Raw genomic sequence first — 12,840 nt, forward strand, 5'->3', positions numbered from 1 at the left:
GAACTCATCCCACCAACTAGAAAACCTGTATGACCTTAAACAGAATCCTCCACAGTAAAATGACAGTAGTAGTCTCAACATCTGACATAAATAAGTTAAAAGTAACTGAACCAGTTACTGTTACTATAGCTTACCAATATAGTAAGGTGATCTGAATATATTGATGTTACTTTCTATAAAGTTACAACACTTATTATTGCATTCATAATGACACTGGAACTTCTGACATGCTTACTAAATATCTGTATATATAAAATATATATTTATATTACCAGTGATTTTTGAAGACTGAAGTCATTTTTAAAGACCAATAATTGCACTATTATAGTTCAACTCATAATTAGCCCAAATGTTGATAGAATTACAAATTTGGCCTCCTAAATTTTTTAATTGAAAGTATAACTTCATATAAAGGAAAAAATAATAGAGAACAACAATTTTCAAATAATTTTGCTAACTTGGGTGCAATGGGACTTTATACAGACAATAGGTATAGATTTTTGATTAATAGCGTAAGTATTTATCTGAGGCAGTTTTATACAATTTTTATATTAAAATTTTTACTTTAGAACATACTTTACTCTTTTTTTTTTTCTGTCAGTCATGGAGCTTGAACTCTAATCCTGGGCGCTGTCCATGAGCTCTTCAGCTCAAGACACCCTCCGCCTTGAGCCATGGCACCACTTGCACTTTTTTAGTGGTTAATTAGAGATAAGAGTCTCAGGGTCTTTACTTCCCAAGCTGGGTTTCAACCATGATCTCAGCCTCCTCAGTAGCAAGGATTACAGGTGTGAGCCACCAAGCCTGGCTCAGTGTGTAACTTTTTAAGAACCAATTTTACTGGCTGAGAGTTTGGCCTAGTGGTAGAGCGCTTGCCTAGCATGCATAAAAACCCAGGTTCGATTCCTCCGTACCACACACATAGAAAAAGCCAGAAGTGGTGCTGTGGTTCAAGTGGTAGAGCTCTAGCCTGAGAAAGCTCAAGGACAGTGCTCAGTCCCTGAGTTCAAGCCCCAGGACTGGCCAAAAAAAAAATGAATTTTACATGGTATAATTTTCTTTATATGTCAATACTAAGGATTCTACTCAAGGCCTTAAACTTCATAGGAAAGTACTCTATCACTTGAACCACTCCGCTATTCCACCAGTTCAAGTTAGGGTATCCTACCAGACTTTTTACCTTTATTTTTTTATATTACTTCTGATCATAATGTCTTGTTCTGTAGCTTCTGTACTTCAAATTAGGAAGGATATTAAATCAGTCCAACATGTTGTGACAAAATATAGAACTAGTATATGTTTGGAAATTTTATGCTGAATAAAGTACTTATTCTGTTTCATCAATAAAAAATTGATACTGCTAGCGAACTTTCAGCCAGTTCCAGTTTCAGTGGCTAAATTTGTGGAGCTTATTTTTTTTCTGCGATAAGATTGCTTAAGCCAGTCACTAGTAGCTCATGCTTGTAATCCTAGCTACTAAAGAGGCTGAGATCTGAGAATAGTGATTCAAAGTAGCTCCAGAAGAGAAGTCCATAAATCTTTCATCTCCAGTTAAACACAGAAAAAGCCAGAAGTGGCATTGTGGCTAAAGTGGTATAGTGCTAGCCTTGAAGAAAAGTCAGCCATAGACAGAGTTCAAGCTCCAGGACCTGCCAAAAAAAAAAGTGCTTATTGTTCTGCTCTAATGACTCCTGTACTGAAATTCTCAGTACTGTACAGAAATTAAAAAGAATTCACTAATTATAATAAGACTCTGGAAAGCCCCATAAAATCCATTGGAAACAATATTAAACATTATTTGCTTTCTCACTTTTTAATCAAACTAATCAAATAATATCAAAATAATCAAAATAATAACTACTGCACAATAAATTCATTTGACATAAAGCTGCGTTTTAAAAAAACTTTCCAGCCAGGAATGTGGCCTGTTGATAGAGTGTTTGCATAGCATGCAGGAAGCCCTGAGTTTGATTCCTCAGTACCAAAGACACAGAAAAAACTGAAAGTGGTGCTGTGGCTCAAGTGGTTGTGTACTAGCCTTGAGAAAGCCCAAGGATAGTAGCCAGGCCTTGAGTTCAAGCTCCAGGACTGGCCAAAACAAAACAAAACAAAAACTTTCCTATAAATCGATAAGTACAATCCCTTCATGTTTCTAACATTGTTTACCTTGTTTAAGTTGTCACCTTCCTTTCATTCAGGCCTGTATTTATTGGATTGGTCCTAAGAATAATGTTTACTTTTAGTGTTTAATTTGTCTATTAATATCTTCTTTTGCTTTTTTTGTTTAATTCCTCCTCGTTTTGCTTTCCTCAGGTTTATTCAGGTTCTTTTAATTTATTTTATTATATATTAAGCTAACCTGTTTTGTTTGTTTTGTAGAGCTAAAGGCTAGTGAGTCAAATCACCAGTCCATAACCTATTTTTACCATTTTCTATTTTATAATTATTTTTTGTTTCTTTGGGCTTTGATAGGGGATGTTTTTTTGGTTTGATATTTTGTGTGTGTGTGTGTGTGTGTGTGTGTGTGTGTGTGCATCTATGTGCACACGCCAGTCTGGGCCTTGAACTCTTAGTCTTCAATTACCCCACAAAAAGCCAGACATAGAGCTGTTGCTCAAGTGGTAGAGTACTAACCTTGAGCACAAAAGCTTAAAAAGTTGCCCAGTCCCTGAGTGTAAGCCCCAAGATTTGCACATGTGTGCATGTGTGTGTGATTGTTAATACTTTCACTAATGAAAACAAATTGAATAGCCTCCTGGAGAGAGTAGAATTTGTAAAGGACTAGAAAAATGGGCACTCTATCTTGTTGAACAGGAGTACTTTATATTTTATTTTACTTATTCTTGTTCTCCTTTTCAAATTTACCCTATCACAACATTACTTTTATAATAATAGGTATTTTTTTTCTTCTGAAGATTCACTTGGGGCAGCTAGACAACTATATCCAAGTAAAATGGCTGCCTTTTCCACCTATGTGGAAAATATATTGCAATGAGTCACTGGGTGATTCTGAGTCTATTGAGTGTTATAATCTAAACATAAAAATCTAGTTATATAAAGGTCGAATTGTTTCTAATTGATACTGTGAAGTCAGATAGTTCCTTCATTCTCATATCAGTCATAGGAAATGGTTAGCTAGGAAATACTACTATCCCAGTGATTTCTCTACTTCGACATAGTCTTAGTAAGGTCTTCTTAAGTTTGTATTCCATTATGTCTGAGCAAAACATCTACATCAAAAATCAATTTGAACTCGTGAAAAACAGGTTGTCTTGAGGACATTATTTTGTTATATCTGTGTGTTTTCCTTTCATTTCTCTTTTAATAAGTCTTCAGGGAAATGAGTTCATTTACATATTTTTTAGAGTACCTTAAGACTTCTTTTTCATGTGTACCTATGGATTTTTAGGGCTGAAAAGAAATTTAGAATTATAATAAGACTTAACTGTGGGTCAGAAAGATGAAACGATTTAAGAGCATTCATTTATAGAAATGAGTGGATTTCATAGTTAGAAATAGATGCAGTCAATTGTGCTTCTAATTGTGGAATACCAAGCATCTATTCATTTGAGACTTTGACTAGAAGGGAATATTTTGCTAGGAGCTAAGATACAGAAGTAAGCAAGACATCCTATCCTCATAGCACTTCACTCTAAATGTACAGTTCTTGTATAAAGTTGGATTAAGTGCTACGAGAAAATACTGCAAAATCAATGAAAATGTATAGCAGAGTTTCTGAATATGAAGAGATTCACTAAGGGGACTTCTTGAGGAAATGATTTCAGTGGTAAAAGTTCTTTTATGTGTATGGCACTATCACACCAGAAAGAAATGAGCAAACACAGACCATGCATTCTGGGAGAGAGTAATACTCACTTCTAACCTTAAATTGAATAGACATTTTTCCAAATAAGACATACAAATGCTCTAAAAACACATTAAAAAGATACTCCACATTTGTCCATAGTAAAATATAAATCAAACCATAATGAGATGCGATCTCACACCAACTACTATGTAAAATTTAAAAAAAACTCAGGCAATGTGGCTCACCCATGTAATTGTAGCTACTAAGGAGGTTAATATCTGAGGATCATGGTTTGAAGACAGCATGGGCTGGAAAGTCTGTGATGCTCTTATTCCCAAGTAACTACCAAAAATCTGGAAGTAGAGCTGTGGCTCAAAGGGGTAGAGCACTAGTTTTGAGTGAAAAAGCTAAGTGGCAGTGCACATAGGCCCAGAGTTCAAGCCACATAGCCAACACAAAAGCAAAACAAACAATAAAAAAGTGACCAAAACGCACAGGAATTTGTTTTTATTGTAATTAATAAAAGGGTTACATGATATTTGTCATATAGAAGGTGCATTAATTCACATACATTGATACCCTTTCACATGTCTTGGTACCCTTTACCCTCCCCCCCTCGGCCCTCTCTCCCCCATCTTGGTTTTCCCCCCTTCCCTATCAAATTTCAAATAACCAAATACAAATAAATTCAATATATCAGATAACAAAGTGAGATACTATAACAATATGAGATACCCAAGGGACAGCAAAGGAGATGAGATATAACATAGTACATTAAGGTCAACAATCATTCGTTATATGACTTTTGTTTCAGTATCCTGGAGGTCCTTTCAATTAGCTTCATACTATATGGCCTTATGTATCAAGGTTTTGCTCTATTGCAGATCTCTGCTAGTAGAGCCCAAGGTTTCTACTGATTATGACAAATGAGGGAAACCATTGAGCCTAAGTTCCTTTGAGTCTGGCTTACTTCACTTAATATGATCTTTTCTAAGTCTTTCCATTTCCTAACAAATGGGGCGATGTCATTCTTTCTGACAGCAGCATAGAATTCCATTTTGTACAAATACCACAACTTGTTGATCCACTCATCAACTGAGGGACATCTAGGTTGGTTCCATATCTTTGCTATGGTGAATAGTGCTGCAATGAACATTGTTGTGCTAGTGGGTTTAGTATGTCCTTGTTTCTGGGTGGTTGGGTAAATGCCAAGTAGTGGAATTGCTGGGTCATAGGAGAGCTCTATGTTTAGCCTTTTGAGGCACTGCCATACTGCTTTCCATAGTGGTTGAACGAGTTTGCACTCCCACCAACAGTGTAGTAGTGATCCCTCCTGGCCACATCCCCTCCAGCATCTGTTGTTATTAGTTTTCTTGATCCTGGCCATTCTAACTGGAGTGAGGTGGAATCTTAGAGTTGTTTTGATTTGCATTTCTTTCATTACCAGAGATGTTGAGCATTTCTTCATGTGTCTATAAGCCATTTTTATTTCTTCTTCAGAGAAGACTCTCTTTAAGTCTTTGGCCCATTTTTTAATGGGATAGTTGTTACTTTGGGGATTAGTTTTGGAGTGATCCAATTTTTTGAGTTGTTGATATATTTTAGATATGAGGCCTTTGTCTATTGTTTGGTTGGTGAAGATCTTCTCCCACTCTGTAGGATTCTTAATTAATTTACTAGCTATGTATGTCCTTTGCCATATAGAAGCTCCACAGTTTAATGTAGTCCCACTTATCCAGCCTTTCTCAGATTTGTTGTGATTCTTGGTCCTTATTAAGAAAGTTTCGACCTGTGCCAAGGAGGCCTAGTGTATCTCCTATTCCTTCCTGTAAAGTTTTCAGTGTGTCAGCTTTTACCTCCGGGTCTTTCATCCATTTGGAGTTAATTCTAGTAATGCACAGGAATTTGAACCATACAATGATGGTAAAAATGTAGTCATATAGCCAATCTTGAACATTCTTTAAAAAATTCTCAAAAAGTGAAACATCAAATAGCTATATGACCAAGCCATACCACTTCTAAGCATATACTTGAGAAAAAACTAATTATGGATATTCATATCACTATTTATAAGAATTAGAAGTAGAAGCAGCTGTCGGGAACCAGAGGCTTATGCCTGTAATCCTAGCTAACTCAAGATATTGAGATCTGAGAGTTGTAGTTTGAAGCAAGGCCATGCTAGGAAAATATGTGGGATGCTTATCTCCAGTTAACCACAAAAAGTTATGAGCTGTGGTTCAAGTGGAAGAATATTAGTCTGGAGCAAAAAGTTATCAGGGATAGTGCCCAACTTCAAGCTCTAGTACCAGCACAAAAGAAGGGAGGAGTAGGAGGAGGAGGCAGTGGTGGTGGCAGCTACTAAATGTTTGTGCATTATAATAGATAAACACATATAATGGCAATTATATGACAAATATATAACTGTACTCAGTGACTTGTCAGTGAAAGAGCCTCTGCACTTTTAATAGACAACAACTCAGAAAGACCATCAATGTGGAGTAGACAGAGTCTTTGTTAAAACTACACAGCAGTTAGAATTCTCCCTCTACCTGAATTAATTCCTTATCTTTCCCACAAATGTTGATCTTTATTTAACCTGATAAAGTTTTTGTCTCTAAGCTGTATCTTTAGTCTCCTTGTCAGGAGCCCAACATGTAGCAAGTAATATGAAACATCATCCTCAAGGCTTGAGACTGACATGTGAAATTGCATAGCTGATTTCCTCTTGTAACCTACAATGTAAGGTAGAATGTCAGAAAAGACTTGAGAAATCCTGGTATTTAAACTGAATCTCAAAGGAATTAGAATAACCTCAAAGTGAGTAAGATGGGAAGATATATTGAAGGAGAGAACAGTATTTACCTAGGAACAAAGCATCTGAAACAGGATGCATGAAAGAAAATTGTAAAAGATAATATAAACATGTATCTGAAATACAAGCTACTATTGTTTCCTATGACTCTTGTAAGGTATTTGTATATCCGGATCTTTGTGCATGCTAGCCAAGTACTCTACCACTAGGCCAAACTCCTGGCCCGAAAATATGGAGTTTCTTATCATGCTTTCTATATCCTATTGAGTTTTCACCATCAGTCTTCAACATCCATATTTGTAATTGCCTTTTCAAAGCAAGATAGGATTTTTTTATCATACTTCTCATTGTTCCAGCCTTTACCCATTAACAAATTACAAAGCCTTTTTACCTTTAAATATGACTGCATATGCATCATGCATCTGTAATCATTGTTATAGCAACATACCTTTTCATATATTAATTTTCTCTGTATATATTTATTTTCCATTGCCACTGTGGCTATATATATATATAAATTTTCTATTGCTTAAGGCCATAATGGAATACAAAATTATTTTTACTAATTTTAATATCATTAAATTCACTCTGAATTGTTAATATTTTCTGTGCACAAAGGGTGTTATATAGTTATTTGCTAAGAGCTTCATATATAGAACTTAATTTAGTCTTTGCTGTCATGCTGGTGCTTCCCAAAGAATGCAAAAAGACTATACTATGGATTGAAAAAGTGAATAACATTAAAACAAGAGCAACAAAGTGAGATGAATCAAGACTTTAAAACAGAATCTTATCGCATTGGTTAGGACTTTCATCCCAGTGTTGAGTCATAACGGTATTGATTTCCTCATGTTCATAAGTTATATTTTTAGCTGGAAAAGGCTTTTATTTAAATTTGTAACAGGACTAGATGTTATTTAATAGAATTCATTTATAGTATACATTTTTGTGTTTTCTGGGGTTTTTTTTGCTTTTTTATGCTGCAGACTGAACACAAGGTCTCTTGCATGATAATTATGCACTGTACAACTGAGCTATACTCTTGGCCTATGTAGTATTTTCATTTTATTCATTTTCTAGTGTAAATTGTACAATTTTAGGAAGTGCAAATAAAAAATTAAAATCAGTCTTAACCAGATCACCCAGAGATGATCAGTTTGCATTTGGTATATGAAAGAAATCACTAGTAAGGTTTTAAAATTAATCTAAAAATGCCAAACTACTTCTAAAAGCTTAATCACTCACAAGCTAAAATATAGAAATATGCACTGATGTAATCCTGTCTCTATTATGAGCTGAAAGAAAAGACTACATATGAAAATGCAATTATCTAGCCTTTTGGAGGGGGGCTGGGTTTTTTTTTAACTCGGCACCTCCTAATTGCTAGGCTAATTCTATACAATTTGAGTCATATCTTCAGACCTGCTTTTTTCTGGCTATTTGGAGATAGTCTAGTTACCTTCTATGTCTGGTCTGGCTTCAAACCATTACTCTCTAGATATTGGCCTCCTGAGTTTACAGGTTTATAGGAGAGAACTACAGACATCCAACTCTGTGTACTATACTTCTGAAATTAATAACAACAGAAAACATATTGATCTCTTATAAAAATGTCAAACATGGTATATTAGTTGGATTTAGGGTGTTAAATATATCTGAACTATCTCCAATATGTGCATGATTTTTACCTTGAAAACTTTGTTTTTATATATACAGTCTTCAATAAAGCTGTACTATATTTTTGAGGAGGCAGAGATCAGGAGAATCATGGCTTAAGGGTATTTGGGGCAAAAAATGTTAACTTGACTAAGTCAACCAATGACTCAGCATAGTGATAGACTCTTACTATTGTAAACTACAAAGTAAACATGGTGACATGCCTCTATCATTCCAAGAATCACAGGGAACTAAGATCAGGAAAATCACGGTCAGTACAGGCAGACCCAGCATAAAGTAAGACCCTATTTTGAGAATAACCAGTGCAAAAATGGGCTAAGGAGTACTCATGTGGTAGAGTGCCTGCCTAGCAAGGATATGGCCCAGTATTATCAAAAAAATTTTAAGTACTGTATTTTTGTATAACTAGGTTTTATAATTGCCTATCATTGTATATTTACTTAGAAGCATGTTTATTTAGACCCACAATTGGAATTTTTTTAAACAGTATCTTTTGTACTATAAAATTAGCAATTGTGTTAGCTGAGTTTTTTAACATTGTGGTTAATAAGTCTTTTTTTCCCCACAAGTGAAATATCACAAACCATCTTCAATGCCAAAGCTAGAACAGAACATAAAATGGTCCTTTACCATGTTCTGAAGATTTGAGATAGAGTTCTACAAACTGAAGGAGGAATCATGGGATTGCCTGAAGACCTCTTTACAAAAGAGCAATGGCATTTTTACATACTTGCTCAGACTCTTCTATGGAACAGAACTATAAATTCCCACTAGAATTTTGTCTCTGCATCTTCAAAAGCTTTTGTTAGCATGAGTATCCTAGTATGTAAGTCAGAGTTTACTAGTGATTCGTTCTATAAATTTTCATTATCATTGATATGCTATTATCAGTGACACTGATCAAGATGCATTGCATTCATAAACTGCTTTGTTATATGGCACTTACTTTTTTGACTACTTATAATTTTTTTAATTTAATGAAAAGAAAATTTTATCTTGTCTTTGAGTCTTTTGAGAAAAGTAATTTAGCATGCTGAATTTAAATCTGAAATTGAGTCATTTGAGGTTCACCAAGGATCAAGACATCCTTGGTGACTGGAAAAAAGTTTTCAGTATTAAGAAGGACTAAATGTGTTGCATCTGCTTTTTCTACAGCCCAACCTTTAGCTAATTATCTAAATGTTTTTGTCCTCTGCTTAATAAAGAGTTTAATTCTGTATATTCCTGGTTTAACCTTATTTTAATGCATTTTCATTGGTAGTCTAATGTCTTTTTTTAAGGTACATAATTACCTTTACTCTACGTGTTTCAGCCTTTTCCCAGGAACGTAAGATTGAATCTTAAATGTGATTAGTTCTTATGTCTCACAGGTATTAAGGTACATAGATGTCTTACCCCTCAGGGGGTAATGGTTATTTCATAGAAGTTGTTTTCGAAATATAGTATAAACACAACGTATGATCAATAATAAAAAGCTACTTTGTTTTTTATTGAATTTCATTGGGATCTTGCACTATATATTAGTGTAACTGGTTTATCTAAAAGTAATATATATGATGAATCAGTTGTCCTTCAGAGAAATTACTTGGGCAGAATAGATACTTTGAGAGAGAGGATGGTATGGAGTTTGAACTCCAGGCCTTGCAGTTGCTATACAGGTTCTCTCTCACTTGAGCTACACCCTTTCCCCCAGCTCCTTTTCCTTTTCCTTACTTTTTAGGTCATGTGTAGTATAACCATGATGCTGCTACCTGTGTGTGCTTTGTAGCTGGTATTATAAACATGTACCACTATGGTTAGGTTATTTGTTGAAGTGGACTCTTCCTAGCTATTTGCCTGGGCTAGCTTCAAACCATGATCCCTCCAATCTCTACCTCTCCAGTAGTTGGGAATACAGACATGAGCTAACATTATCTGGTCCAAATACACACTTATTTAATAATGTTTAAAACATTTTAATGGGGGCCTTGTGGTAGAGTGCTTGCCAGGCATGCATGAAGTCCTAGGTTCGATTCTTCAGTACCACATATACAGAAAAAGCTGGAAGTAGCACAAGTGGCAGAGTACTAGCCTTGAGCAAAAAGTTTTTGTCCAAGGACAGTGTCCTGAGTTCAAGCCCCAGGACTAGCAAAAAAAATGAAATTAGAAATTTCTTATATGTGAAGGGAACACAATTGTATAATATTCCACATGGAAATGATTAAATGTTTTGAAATGAATTAATAGTTGTGGTAAATATACCCAAATGTGACAAATCAAAATGCTGATTTTTTGGTGTGAATTATATCCCAATAAAAATGTCTAAAGGTCAGACATACATGAATATCATTTGTTCATATATATTGTATGTACAAATAATGTACTAATTAACTGTTTAAAGATAAACATTAAAATTTTAAAGACAGTCCCTGAGAAAACACAGTTCATGAATTGGACAACTCAAGACACAGGCCATTCTGAGCTTTACTGATGGCTTAAGAGGAGAATCTGTAACAGGATGGACCCAGAAACAAGGGGAAGAAAAAAATGTTCCATTTGTTAAAGTGGTCCTTATTTGGACCATTCCAGTGTAAACATTCCTTGTTAGTGGATAGTTAGCCCGTTGTTTGTTAGGTAGAGTTAAATTCTATTGTAACTTTAACACTGAATTAAATTTCTGTTTGCTTAAGCCAAAGCCCAGGGTCCTGAAGCTGCCTCCATCTAATAGCTCCCCAGTTAATTATTTTAAAACAACTTATATACTGACCTTAGCCATAACTCACATTTGCTGTTTACATAACTTAGGATGTCAGAGGACTTAAAAAAAAAAAGGTTTTGCAAGATATCCTCAAAGAAGAATCACACATCACACATAATGTGAGCAGTGACACTGTAATAAAGATCTTCAGAGAGCTTACTTTGGGAGTGGGGAGCTTGTAAGAGACAGATGACAGACAGAATTACTAACATCAAAGCTGGGCATCAGTGGGTCATGCCTGTAATCCTAAAAGCTGAGCTCTGAAGATCGCAGTACAAAGCCAGACTGGGCAGGATCATCCATGAGACTCTTTGTCTGCAATAAACGACCAAAAATAAATAAATAAATGCTGGAAATGGCACTGTGGCTCAGAGTGGTAGTGTACACTGTCTTTGAGCACAAAACCTCAGGGATAGTGCCCAGTCTGAGTTCAAACCCCAGTACTAGCACCACAAACTAAAAAAGTCACTAGTATCAACTCATCACATTCTCTTCTGTGGCAGTCCAAGGCTATTCTTGGCCTTGTGGAATCATGACAGATCCATAGAAATGTTTATCCATGCTCAGATTCAAAAATTTATTATGGAAAAAGTCCCTCAAGCCAGACCACCTGTCCATTTTCTCTTGACCCAATGACTTCAGGAAAAGAGGAGCTGAGGGAAAATATGACAGTACTTAAAAATAAATGAAGGTTTTACTGTTTTTCTTATTACAAAAAGGTCACAGTGTGTGTGTGTGTGTGTGTGTGTGTGTGTGTGTGTGTGTGCGTGTGTGTGTGTGTCAGCACCCATCCCAGAGCCCTCTCTCTGAGCTTTTGTCCTAAAGGCTAGCACATTACCATCATTTCCAGCTTTTTGGTGATTAATTTGAGATAAGAGTCTGTAAGACTCTTGATCTTGCTAGCTTCCAAACTCAATCTCAACCTCATGAGTAGCTAGGATTATAAGTAAAAGCCTTCAGCTCCTAGCTTCTATTAGCTTTTCTGTTATAAATATTTATTGAAGCTAGGTATCCGTGGCCCATGCCTTTAATCTTGCCTACTCAGGCGGCTGAGATCTGAAGATTGAGGTTCAAAGCCAGCCCAGGAAGGAAACTCCATGAAACTCTTATCTCCAATTATCTAACAAAAGAGCTGGAAATGGACCTGTGGCTTAAGTGGTATAATAATAGCCTTGAACACAAAAGCATCAGGGACAATGCCAAGCCCGTGAATTTTATCTTCAGGAATTGCATAAAAAATATTTATTTCCAGGTGCAGTGGCTCAGGGCCTGTAACCCTAACTACTCAGGAAGCTGTGATCTGAGGATCACAATTCAAAACCAACCCTGGGCACTAAAGAATGTGAGATACATATCTCCAGTTAATCACTAGAAAACAAGAAGTAGAGCTATGGCACTATTTACCATAGCAAAGAGATGGAGCCAACCTAGATGTCCCTCAGTTGATGAGTGGATCAACAAGATGTGGTATTTGTACAAAATGGAATTCTATGCTGCTGTCAGAAAGAATGACATTGCCCCATTTGTTAGGAAATGGAAAGACTTAGAAAAGATCATATTAAGTTAAGTAAGCCAGACTCAAAGCAACTTAGGCTCAATGGTTTCCCTCATTCGTCATAATCAGTAGAAACCTTGGGCTCTACTAGCAGAGATCTGCAATAGAGCAAAACCTTGATACATAAGGCCATATAGTATGAAGCTAATTGAAAGGACCTCCAGGATATTGAAACAAAAGCCATATAATGAATGATTGTTGTCCTTAATGTACTCTGCTATCTCTCATCTCCTTTGCTGTCCCTTGGGTAT

The 12,840-nt window shown here is 35.8% G+C and overlaps 1 protein-coding gene across 1 annotated transcript in view; it reads left to right on the forward strand.

The window, feature by feature from the left end:
- Positions 1-12,840, forward strand: part of Itfg1 (integrin alpha FG-GAP repeat containing 1) — a 162,729-nt gene that overhangs the window by 93,197 nt on the left and 56,692 nt on the right. The window lies entirely within an intron of this gene.

Source organism: Megascapheus bottae, chromosome 24, assembly GCF_031878675.1.
Source record: "Megascapheus bottae isolate mThoBot1 chromosome 24, mThoBot2.hap1, whole genome shotgun sequence".
NCBI classification, from domain to species: domain Eukaryota; kingdom Metazoa; phylum Chordata; class Mammalia; order Rodentia; family Geomyidae; genus Megascapheus; species Megascapheus bottae.